We start from the raw sequence: 13,917 nt of genomic DNA on the forward strand, positions 1-13,917 counted from the left end.
ACAAAACTGCTTACCTATATTGTGAAATATCATTCCAATGCTTGTCTTAAATGTATTCAGGAGGAATTTGAGATGATTATATCGGAAAAATCGCCGTGTTTTGGCTGCAAGTCATGTCATGAAATCACTAAAATCTGGATGTTCGTGGCGTTAATAATTTTTTTTTAAATATTTCCCGTATTTGCTCAAAAATTTGAAGTAAATCCAGAGGTAGCCACTGTCATAATAAACACTATAATGAAGTTTCCAAGTACTCTCCAGGATAAGACAGCCATAAATCATATCAACGCGAAGATTAAGCAGTGCAAAATTCGAAACCCGTGCGCCAGACGGAGATTCGCGGAAGTTTGAGTTGCAGCTCAGCCTCTATGACCTTGGTCACGCATCCCCATCTTAAATGTTCCAATAAATTCAAATTCTCACTTACGTTCATAAAGAAATGATAGAATTAAATATTTTTACATGAAAAATATTTATTTTTTATTTTACCTATCAAAATCATTGTTTATTTCACATTTTAAGTAAATAACTTAAAACAGTCAAATCAGCGAGGTCGGCTACGTCACGGGAATCCCGATTCGGGATTCCCAAACTATGTAAATAAACAAAACGTATCCCGAGCAGAAATGTTAGATTTGAAGTATTTATTTATTATGAAGAGACTTCTAAATTACAGTTTAGTGAATTTCCCTTGAATGCTGTTTTCAATATCGCGCAAATTAAAATTCCTCGTTTTCACTATTAACTCAAATATGCCTATCAGATGACATTCACAGGTACGGATGCTGAACAGGCTTTGATGAGTAGCAGCATTTAGTAGAAGTGATAATAGGCCTATCATGCCAAAAGCCCCTTCATAACGAGTACCCACTATTTCTATGAAGGACAGATATGAACCCACTTGGGGAATAGCTGGGAGGGAAGCATATTGGACTCGGGGGATGGTACTTGATGAACCGGGCAAGTAATGATATAAAATTGGATCGATTGAGCCCATATCTATTGGTAGAGCTATGGTCGAGTACAATATTTTAAAAATCATAGCAAGACCAATAAATATTGGGCGTAAAGCATCTAATTTTATCATTATTATGTTTTGGCTCCGATATTTTCACACACTTGGATTCATCAAAACATAATGAGTCCGATCGGATCCTAAAATTTGGTGGCCTTTTTTACAGTTATTTTGAATTTGGATGATCAACATGTCATTATACTTTTGCTGGATACAGACTCGCTGGACTCGGTTGTACTATAGTTTTGGGACTCTGCACCGACTTGGACTGGATTGCAGATACAAGAATACACAAATGGCCTGTGCTTGCTCGGATGAGATTGAGATGGACTCTGTGGCACAGTCTTATAGGGCGTGGCATGCCCTCCTCATTGGAATCAAAATTTGACAAATTCTATTTAAAAAATAGTGCCCCCCCCCCCCCTCGATCATATCCAGCAAGTCCCAAGGCCTGGAATGAGCCCTCACCAAAAAAAATTTGATGACTCACTTTTGGTTCATACATAGGTTAAAAAAAGTCCCGTCTCAAAGCGCCCATGCAAATTTTGTTTTTCTTAGCACGTCCATTTCGGTTGAAATGACAAAATAATTTTTGTTTCTTTTTTTTATAGTTTTTGCCGTTTTTCTTTGTGTAAAAGAACCTAAATTTTATGCTGTGTACTTTTAAGTAAAAAGAACACTAGCAAATGACATATTAATTAATTCAAATTTTTTTTAAATCTTTAAAAAAAATCTTAAAAAACAACCGCATTCGTGTTTGGAACTGCCAATTGCTTTGAGACATAGCTTTTTTTTTTATAGTTTAGCCTCATCAGGACATTTGCTGGATCGGAATTACATCTCCTGCTCTTGGTCAATCACAACTACAGCTAACAAAACACACATTGGTTCAAATATTTTCTAATCACATTTTATTTTGTATCAAACAGAAATTTGTCACAAATTTCTTAACAACTATATGAGTTCTTCACAGCCATTTTATTTACCACAACATGGGTCAGTCACCTACATTAAACATTACACTTATCACTTAAAATTCACTCTATCATGACAGTTTATGTCATTTGAATTCAAGTAGCACATTTTCAAAAATACAAATGTATTTTGGGTTTTAGCATGTCTCCATTTGATGACTAATACCATTCCAATTCTTTGAGGTAATTGTATCATTCATATCAATGGTTCATGCTCTTGACCACCCGCTATGCCAGGGACATGTTCTTATACATTTACATTTCACTTTGTATTAACAATACATTACAATTCTTTGCATTTGCATAATACACAAGCCATTCACCATTTTAATACCACCATGCACCACATTGTAAACAAACAGTCTGTACGACATAACAGCACAAATTCAAGTACCATTACTGAAGATGACGGTATCATAAATCGTCATATCATCTACAAGCCATTCACCATTTTTCATACCACCATGCACCATTATGCACCACATTGTATCAACAAAAGTTTGTACTACAAAAAAAGCACAAATTCAAGTACCATATCTGAAGATAAGGGTTACACAAGTCATCATTATTTATGTAACAATACATTTCAATTCTTTAGATTGCATACACATGCCATTTAATACCACAATTATGCACCACATATAAAACAAACACTTTTTCTGAAATGAGTCTTCATTGTCATACCCTCCATGTACACCTATCCAATTCACATTTTTGGTAAATCCCATAAGCCTTTGCATGTAGACCTGAGATGTGGTCCTTTGACACCACGCCAATGTGTACATCATTTAGCTTAACATCGTTACTGTGCATTTGAAAGCCATGAAGTGCGCAGTAACAATGTGTACATCGGCATGACAACATCAGAGGTCTACCCACAAAGGCTTATGGTATTTCCCGAAAGGTGAATTGTGTCTTACCCCCTCTCCATTTCTATATTACCCTTTTTTTATAACTTCCGCGGTCTGAGCTCATGAGCTGTGCGCCAAGCGTGTATGAGCGCACAAACAGAAGAGATAAACAATCACGCTGATTGGCTGATCAACAAACTTGATAACAAGTCGGTTTACCCATTGGTTGTTGGCGCGGCGCATAGTAGACGACCTTGTCAAGTTGTCCCTTCTACGCGATCGCAATTCACCAGTGCGTATCTGCATTTCCTGGACTGCGGAACTAATAAAAAATTAACTTTAGACTCATATTCCTTGATCATGATATATTTGTATCCAGCTTCACACCATTGGTGATTGGTTGCAAACATCTCACTAGTGTGGCAGCTATTTTCCAATCACTGGTTAGTATAATAAGGTGGCATAGTTGTATCTCAAGCTTCACATCACTTTATTGGTTGCAAGCATTGGGCATAGTTTATACCATTGTGAATCAAATAAAAAAGGTGGCACATTTGATCCAGCTTCACACCACACGTCATTGGTTGCAAGCATTGGTCATCATGCCACCGTAAATCAAATCAATAAAAAGGAAGGCAGTATTCCTCCAGCTTCACAACATGAGTTTCCACGAATGTGTAGGTTGTAAGCATGGCACTATGCCTTAAATTGTGTTGAGTCAAATGAACTCCATATGTACAAACCTTTCCATCTGCAAGACAAAAACAAAACAGAGATAGATGGTTAATATAGTACCTTGCACCTTTTATTTTTTAACAGTGATACATTTTTCTCCATGCATACCAACTTCCCAGTTTGTTTCTTGTGGGGCTTCCACAAATCAATGCAACTTGTGAAGATCCGAGTGACTAGAATCTATCTCCCACCGCATGCACTTGCTTGCAGTTATTCAACAATGATTAAAGCTTGCAGTTATACAACAAAGAAAATGGTTGCCATTATCAAACAAATGGTCTTTGAATTCCAGACCATTTTCAACCTGTTCTTTGGAAAATGATTTGATGTCATGGAATCTAGTTTCATTTGTTGAATTACAATTAGGTACACAGCAATGCTTATTTGGCTTCTTTTGCTTAGGTTTGGGCTCACCACTTGATTCAAATTCTTGATTAGACAAGTGAATTTTGCACCTAGTACAAACACAATCAGTTGGCCCAATTCCCTTTTGGTCAAGTTATTCACAAGTCTGGTATGATGTGGCAGGCCATCACTTTGAATAATGTGCCAGTACTTTGATGGGAGGTTTTGTTTATGGCACACTGCACATGGTCCCACGACCAGGGCGGTCGGGGTGGCTTTTGTCACAGGAAGATTTTGGTGCCATGATTTAAAGGAATTTAAATTGAAACAGCTGTGCATTAGTAGAAGTCTTGACCTACAATTTACCTTACAATATTTACATTACCTTACTTTACATACTTACCTTACACAAATTACATTACAATATTACAAATTACATTACAATATCATACTTGCATGAAAAGTTTTCAGTATTATATGGACTTGCTAATATAACAAAACACAATTTAATGCAGTTTTATATTTTAAATTTCAACAGCTGAAGAAAGCAAGTTGCTGTTGCAATGTTGGTGTGAATCAATTATCAGGACAGAATTTTGACAGTCAATGTATACATGCAGCAAACATTAGAAAAATATATTGCATTGTAAAGTATACATACCTTCTCCGGCACTTCTCAGTTGGGCACATCCCGTTATTCAACAACAGTTCCTCTGAAGTCTGAAAGCATAATGCAACAAATAAATTAATCAGGCACAATCAGGAACAGCATTTTCTACAGTACAGCTCCTCTTCAGTTGCATTTGCAAGAGTGATTTATAGCTCCTCTTGATGACTTGTTAAATTCATAGAAAAAAATAATAAAATGAGACTGCACTTTCCTAAAACAAACTGACAATGCGTGTGAAATTGGGCAAAAAGTACCAAAAACAGGCCTAAATTTAATAAAGTTACAGAATTAATATTTTATTGAAAGACTAGTCTTAAATTGATAATCTAACAAGTATCCAGATTAGTCAAAATTGACAAATCTCCCTAATGGAAAAAAGAATTATTTAATATGTGGGGATTTTTAAAAACTGAAGACTGTCTAAAAAAAAAAAGGATAATAATCGAATCGACCGACCCAAATTTCAATTTTTCCCACTTGAGGGCAACACAACAAAAAAATGTTTTGCCTAATAAAGAAGTTGAGCTGCGGGCGCCGAAATTGTCGAGTGCAATGACGTCCCAGTTAAATACAATGAAGGCTGACGACACAAATAACCATTACGTCATTGCACTTACACAATTTTGGCGCGGGAATTTTGAATATCGTGTGTTGATGAGAGCCGACTGTTTTTATTCGTTTTTATGGTCAATTTGAGTTTGTTTTAAATAAAACCATGTGATTCGTGCTTGATAATTGTTTTTGTAACATAGGAATAATGTTCAGGGTTCCAGCACCTTTTTAAAATTCAAGGACTTTCAAGGTCCAAAAGCACGATTTTCAAGGACTTACCACAACACAAAAATCATGATCGCTCTCCATGCGGCACATATTAACAAAGTGACAGCTCCTCCCCAAATTTTGTCAAAATTATATTTTAAATTCCAATTTGCAAGGACTTTCAAGGACTGTGTTCAGTTTACCAGGACTTTAAAGGCCTTGAAAAGGCGTTTTCAAATTCAAGGACTTTCAAGGACCGTGGGAGCCCTGAATGTTATGATTGCCCGAGACTCCCTTTAGGGCTATTTCATTATAAATGACACGTTCACAAAAATGGCTTTTATCATATCTGGTTGATATAATTAGGGTGATAATGCAGTGTTATTAACTTAATTCTAAGTATGCCACAAACTACAAGCTACATGAGCAATTTTACAGAATTCTGTCTATTTTTTGTATAAAAAAATTGCCAAAAGGTACATTTTTAACCCAATTTTGGAGTCCCATTTCATTTTGCCCATGTATTCTGAATTAATTCTTTGAAAAATTAGGTACATTCTATGGCAATGTGCTTGTTGCAATGAAAATATGATATGTGTGGAACATCATGCAAGTTGAATGGTGAAAATTGGTGCAAAAATGTTAAAATTCTGTAGATTCTTGCAAAATTGGCATTTTGCGTTAAATAAAAAAAAATGAGTGTCCTCTCCAATTCATGCCTCCATTTTTGTTAACATTAAAGAGGAAATATAAACCCTTACCCTACCTGTATAATCTGTGTTATATTACCAATTGATGGGACAGGGCACTGATTGAGGAATTCATTTATTTTACATACAGTAGACCACTTGTTCTTGATACCACAGTTCCGCGTTAAAAATTTGTCCTCTCCAGAACTGAAGTTAATTACTAATTGTTGAAATAAGAAGGATTATATCATAGAATGTGAAATTTGTAGAGGAAGAGTGGTCTTCCTTCTACCAAGGTGGCACATGATTTGGTATTTGTTGCATTTTGCAAGCCTGTATCCACGATTCTGTTTGCAATTTAACAAATGTCCTCTCCAGCACAATTATGTCATTTCCATGAATTGGTAAACAAACTAAAAAATAAAAATTTCAAAGAGCCAAACCCACAAGAAATTTTTGCATTTTATTGCAAATTATGCTTACAAACCACTTTAGTGTTCAAATTATTGTCCAGTTGTTGAGAACACATATGATATTATTCTGCATTGAACTTGGTTAGCTAAAAATTGCAATATTCCTAATTTAACCAGAATATTAACCCTGTTTGTAGTGGATTTTAAATGCTGGGGATCTTTTATGCAATAATATTGATGCAATAATATTGATGCAGCTATTTCTAAAGTTAAAGTATGCTTTATTATGTGTTAAAAAATGTGTCCTATCCAGAACAAATGACACAGGAGGGGTCTTTTATTTTAGGTTTTCCATGACTAGTACAACAGATTGTCGCAGAATACTCACTTATGCATCAGTGTAGCTATTGGGCAGGACAAAATGACTATTTCATGAATTTTTCATGTGAAGATAAAGTTTATCCTTAAAATATGTAGTAATTTTGCACCATTTATCTGGATTAGTATCAATTTACTAATTGTTTTATATTGAAACTGGCATATTTAAGACACTGAAGTGTAAAGGAACATACAACAATTATTACAGACTAAATATGAATAAGTATGAACCCAATGTTGGTTACATATACTCTTTCAAAGTTGTGTATTAAATTGTTTAAAAAATGTCCCCTCAGACGGCAGCTATGTTTTACACAGCAAAAATTCAATTTAATTTTTTTAATGGTTCCTGAGGGTTTGACGCTCTAATATTTTGAGAATTATTGACACACCATCTGAACTTTGAAATGATAATGAATTTGCATGAAATAAATGAGTTTGAATTTTGACCCCTTTTGGGACTCAATGTTGTCATTTATAATGAAATAGCCCTTTAACTAAAAGTTGTCAAGAAAAAATTGTTGGCGCAAGAAACAAAAAATTAGGAGCGAAATAAAAATAAAAAATGTTTGCGTTGGTATGCATCGGTAACCATAACTTGCGTCAGTAGCCATACATACAGTGTACGTTGATAACTTGCGCCAGCAAGTTGTGTATCAATTTCATCTGATACACGCGACCACAATAGCATTTTAGAATAAAAATGAAGCACACTTGAATGCGACGGCAAAGTAACCAACACGCCCTCTTCAATTAGTCCAACCGAGAAGTTGTTAAACTACATTATTACTTACTGAAGTTCAACCGGTATAAAAGAAATTGTTGCTCCATAAATTATAATCATTTTTCATAACAAAATATGATATGAAAACACAGGTGAGCAATGTATGAATATATGGAGAGGTTAAGGGATCTAAAATGAGCGTTTATTGCGTTTCGACAGTATTTTTGTGGGACATGAGAGCACCTCAGACCTATCGAATTGCATTCTGAATCTGAAGCATGTCTTTCTGATATCAAATAATTTTCATTTTTGAAAATCACAATATAATACAAATTTTATGACAAATTATAAAAATGTGATATTTTTCAAATTTTTTTATATATAACAGTCCTCGAAGTGAATTATATAAATCTAATGTTATATTCTTAAAGTGTATGTAGCAGGAGGAAAAGCCGACGGTCAATTGAAAATTTTGACCTTTCATATTGAAGATATGGATTTTTTCCCAAAAGACCTTATTTTTTTTTTTTGTGTTTTGGGGAAAAAAATCCATATCTTCAATACGAAAGGTCAAAATCTTCAATTGATCGTCGGCTTTTCATCCCACCTACATACACTTTAAGTATAAATCATCAGATTTCTAAAGTTTACTTCAAGTACTGTTAAATATCATAAATATCAATTTTTAATGATTTGCCATAAAATGTGTATTAAATAGCTTAATTTCAAAAATCAAAATTATTTGATATCAGAATGACATTCTTCGTATTCAGAATGCAATTCGATATGTCTGATGTGCTCTGATGTCCCAAAATAAATACTGTTCAAACGTTCATACCCCAGCCCTTAAACAGGTTGTAAATTATCAATATTAAAGGCCTATTCAGTGATTTGCTCATCCGGACGATAGTAAAAATCATCAAAATTCAGATTTTGGTACCTTTGTCATTGTCATAGATGTGCTGACATAGTGACATAGCCTGCTAGTGGTTCAGCCGAAAGCTGTGTATTTACGACAAAATAAAGGCATTTACATGAATCTGTAATTTCTGTACTCTCAGTACAGAAATTAGCTACATGTATTTGAATGGGGCTTCAACTTCTTCAATATTGCTGTTTGCTTTTTTGTTTTTTGCAAAATTTTTCATTTCAAAAATACCAAATGACAATTTGAATGCCTTATCCTTCACTTTTAAAGCAATTTATAAACAATTTTAATTTTTTTACACTTTCGCTGGGATCACTGAATAGGCCTTTAATACTTTGTGACATTTATAATGAAAACATAATTAAACCAGTCAAAAACGTTATTTCGATAACTTCACAAAGAATTGTTTTAAATTTAATATATTTGAAAATTGGTGACGATTGAATGAATTGAATTGTCTACTTGTATTACAAACGGTCACCGAATACTGAAAGTAACAGGAGTTGTACACACGTCACTTGACAGTACATGTAGATCTATACATTGTAGATTTCTCGAATATTGTACCAAGTCATGAAGTCCAAGACGGCAAGAGCAAACCAAATGAAAAGTCAGTAAAATTAGGATTTAGGTCATAGCAGCTGAATGCTATGCTGGGATCTTGTCTCGTATCATAATACATGGACATGGTAATTCATGAATTGGTATAAATATGTTGAATTTGATTGACATTCGACATTCAGAACTTGTCATTGACCCGACAGAATTATCGAAAAATTGACATAATGGCCATCAGGATCAGCATTGTAAATTACGAATAAACAATCATGACAATACCTGATGTAATGCAGCAGTGAGTTTATGGCTATTTAATACATGTATAAGCTTACCAATCATGTTACAGTACAATCGTTGTTCGGCGAATCGCCATATTCGTGCACTGACAACACATGTGAAAGAGCATATCGCATAGCGCACATGTCATGCACGTGTGCGAATTTTGCTCCAATTTTGAGACACTTTTTCTCTACAATCCGTATCTTGCTCATTAACGGTTTTACAATCAAAAGTTGCCTAAAATACTAATGAAACAAATGCATGCATGTAATTTAGGCTCACAGGGATAAGACAAGAAATATTCTAATCAACTTAGCGTAAACAATCGTAAAATACCACTTACCAGTACAGTCAAGGACGCCGCTGCTGGGGATGATATTTTCCTAACCGGATTAGCAAGGTTAATCCCAGATATATATTAAGAAAGTTCCTATAACTAGGTTTATTTTAAAACAAACCCGGTTTAAAACAATCAATCTGACCTTTTAGAATCGATTAGAGAAGTAAACCCGCTTATGACGCGCGAAAATATATCGATCTTGATACCCACGAGGGCTCAGTTCGTCAATGCGAAGTTCGCATCGTAAAAACTTGACCTTTAACGGTCAAATCGCGAGTTGGACGTCGTACTATAAAGAGATTCTCTCAGATTTTTTGAGCCTACACAGTAAGTCAATGGGAAATGGAATTCTACCCCTATATTCTGTTCTTTTTTATCATGTATTTTTTTGTCATGCAATTTCTCACATTGCTCGTCAGCCTCGTTGTGTCCAGCAAAACAATGTATACCCCCTTCACACAATCATCTAGAATATTTATACATGACATGGTGATGACATCAGTTATTAATACAAATTGCGATCAATGTAATTTTTGTAATGGGTTAACTACCCCCATGTCATAGAAATCGGACATGTTACAGACACGCTTTTGGCAGGGATTTAGGAGGATATTATGCACAGCTGAGATTACAATATTCAAGGGGTTTTGTGGTTTGATATACTTTTGTGATCATATTGACATTTTGTTGTGTGACAGTTTGACACCGACTCTATGTTAATTTGATCTCATTGTGGATTTTTTAGCCTTGTCATAAGACAATTTGAGGATTTTTTGAGATTGCCTATCCAAAAGTCAGAGGAATGGGTTGCTGGCTAACACACATTGATCTCATCCCAGTGTACAGTTCAAAACCAACCAACAGGAGATACAGGTGTAAATTTAGAAATCTTGTGTGTAGATTTTTGGTTATCTCAATCCCGGATAATCGCTTAATTTGGAACGCAGCTCATCCAAGCACCAAATTACCTGCTAATTATGTAGGTTCCAGGGCAGTGCTGAAACTTGAATAGGGTCCAAACTTCCCAATCATACTTTGGACAGATCTGACACCCAAGGCATCTATATGCTAAAGAATGTGCCGTCACTATATAGGGCCTACATCAGGGGTCCGCAAATAGCGGCGCACGCGCCACTTGTGGCGCGCCGTGGCTTCCCGAGTGGCGCGCGGTGCCGTTTAGATTTAAAAAACAATAAATTAAAAAAAATCAAATCAAATCAGACCCTTTGATCAAACTTCATCCATCAGGAATATCTCCAATATTCTACATTTCAATATTAAACAATGCGATTCCCATGTTATCCTTGTAAAGACAGTCTAAAATAGTACAAAATGTTGCACCAAATGACGTCATTTGCATCTCAAATTTCAAAAAATCGATAGCTTCAGAGACGGGGCACCCCCATCTGACTACCCCGGCGGCGGTGCTAAATCACCGCGATGACCATTGAGTGGCGCATTACAGTATTCTTTTATTTCACGTGGCGCTTCAACAAATCTATTTGAGGAAGCCTGGCCTGGCTCAAAATATGCTAAGGTGTCATATTATAGCCATATATTTTGACATCTTTTTTAAAAATAATAATTATAGAAATGGAATATTTGCTAGTTTAGTGGCAAGTTTAGGTAGTAAAGACATAGCATACACAATATAAGTAAAATCCTTTCACTCTAAATAATAAAAATAATAAAAAATAGCTGTAAAAATGCCTATTTTTACACTTTTATTTGTAACATGCCAAGAGACGCCTTTTTTTCAACAGCTTTTAATTTTTTTATGGATCCTTATAGAAATTCATGTGACCTGTTTCCCAAAATGGTGCAGTAAACCAATCAAAAAAAACAGAAAGAGGCATTATGAATTATAAGTTAACAGATCAAAAAAGGATTTAAAAGTTTGCCTTATGTATGTTACTATTGTCTGTCAAACTTTTGATTGATTTTGAAGTCCCTCAGTTTTTATAAACAAAGACTTGAAGCATAAACTAAAGGGTAAATCTATTGTAAATAACTTCATTTCTCCATATTATAATCAATTTGTAAGTGGCTGCCATCTTTTTTGAACATATAACAATTTTAAAATTTTTCTTGAAATGTCTGTCAAAATATAACATACGCAAGACGGTGCTGTAATTCCTGCTAAACTAGGGTGATACAGCTAATTATGCTACATGACATAGCATTTAGCTCCACCTAGCTTTGTGGCACTATCACTTTGTGAGGAGAAGCTTTTTGATGACACAATCCATTGTTAAGTGTTGTCTGTCAAACATTTGTACGCATAAGTAACATACATAAGATTTGTATGTGTCTGTCAAAAGTAACATACATAATTTGTTTAAAAAATTAAAAATCACTTGATGTTCACATTAGGATGATAGTTTAGAGTTTATAAAAGTGTTTTAAAACATGTGATTTATAAACTGCATGTGATCTTTATTCAATTTCCCATCTTGAACTACTGTTTTTGCCAAATTATTATTCTGTATGTTACATTTGACAGACATATTGCGTATGTTATGGCTTGACAGACACACATATTTTATTTATAACAATTTATCCTCCTTATTGTAATATTTGGACACATTTTTTTTCCACAATCAGTTGCTGTAGGTCCTACACCTAAATAACCACAAAATACCTTATGTAATACTTTATAAATTTTTATTTGATTGCAGAAAATCATCAAAATTGTGTCTGTCAAATATAACGTACGCAAGAGCTAGAAAATTAAATTTGTGAAGTAAATGGTCTATAACTTATCTTTCTTTTAGTGTATTATGAACGATATATGTGCATACTATAATTTAAACCTGGTTGGAGACCAAAAGAAAAGAGCTGGAAAAATAATTGTGTGTTACACTTTTATGACACCTTAGCTTATTTTGAGCCGCCTACATGATCTCCCGGCATGATCTAGTGCTGATTGCCACTGAATCTTAAGCAGCAGAAGCCAAGTCAAAGAATCAACCAGATATATGCTACAAAAAAGTTTCAAACTGGTCTTGTAACAAGGGTGAAATTAAAGAGCTTTTCTACCAGGACTTAGTTTGGGAAAAAGTAAGTCCTGGCTCACCTGAATTTATTCGGGGCCAGGACTCGCTTCAGTCTAAACAGGACTTGCTTTTGTTTTGGTAACAGCCAAAATGGTCTAACATCTAATGGCACAATTCAGTAAGTCTACTTTCAACAGTAATAGCTCAAATTCTGACCTCACATTGCCGAGAAACTCGTTTTTGGATGGTGATGGGCTACGGATCAGGATAAAAAGTATAGCCTGTGTAGCCTTTGTGCAACTCATGTGCCTGAATTTTCACCCTTGAACAGTAGGCTAATTTACTTGTACTCCATTTTGTAAAATGTCGTGATGGATTGTGGGTTCCTGCAAATGCATTGTTTCTCCCATTGTTTTATTTATTTATTTAGTTTGCTCTCTTTACCCTGGGTAGCTCATTCAATGTCACTGATTCACTGATTTTTAAGGAGGCCCTGCATTTACAAAGATATATTGTGAACAGAAAGCATAAGTCTTAAAATACATGCATTTTAACATATAATATGAATGCAGGCCCTAGCCACAGAGTTTAAATTATTGGGGTTCGAACCCTGAAAAAAAAATGTGAGAAAAAAGTGAAAGTAAGAGGAAGAAAATGAGAAAATTAGTAAGAGTATTGGAAAAGAATCGATATGATAAGAGCAAGCATAAATGAATAATTATCTACCCGAACTATCGCAAGAGTAAATTTAAAAGTTATGATTGTTTATGTAAATGGGAAGCAAATATAGACTTATCTGGTTCTTGATAGGTCTTGGAAATGATGAAAGAATATCAAACTCCAAATGATCACTCCATTTCGACACTCCGTTTCAAAAATGTGTCCACTCATGACAGGGGCACATCCTGGGCACAATAAATGGCAATTATCCCCATCGAAGCACAACCACCAGTTATAATCCGCTTGAGGATAATTATTTTAGTCAAATTTCGAAGCCTGGCTATGGGCATGTAATGGTGCAAGTACTTGAAATTATGAACAAATGGAATAACATGTAAATATTCAGATAAAAACAACATACCGTACCGGTACTGTATTAATTTCATTTCCTGCCCAGGGTGCTTAGCAAAGTCATTTTGGGTGGGCACTTACTTTTTATATTGTTTACATAATTGCATAAAAAAGACCCACAATATGGATGTTATGTGTTAATAGTTCTGTTTTAGATACATGTGTCATTGTATGGATCCTGCACAGTGATAG

At 34.8% G+C, this 13,917-nt stretch overlaps 1 protein-coding gene and 1 long non-coding RNA gene across 2 annotated transcripts in view; one reads left to right on the forward strand and one right to left on the reverse strand.

Moving 5' to 3' along the window:
• The window catches only part of LOC140155666 (ubiquitin-conjugating enzyme E2 E1-like), an 83,717-nt gene that overhangs the window by 5,727 nt on the left and 64,073 nt on the right, over nt 1–13,917 (forward strand). The gene's annotated exons all lie outside the window — the stretch shown is intronic.
• Nucleotides 1,912–9,948, reverse strand: LOC140155669 (uncharacterized). Its single transcript, XR_011859418.1, has 2 exons — nt 9,662–9,948; nt 1,912–3,591 (listed from the first exon to the last, which is right to left on the reverse strand). It is a non-coding gene; the product is annotated as an uncharacterized lncRNA (long non-coding RNA).

Source organism: Amphiura filiformis, chromosome 6 (genome assembly GCF_039555335.1).
Source record: "Amphiura filiformis chromosome 6, Afil_fr2py, whole genome shotgun sequence".
Taxonomy (NCBI): Eukaryota; Metazoa; Echinodermata; class Ophiuroidea; order Amphilepidida; family Amphiuridae; genus Amphiura; species Amphiura filiformis.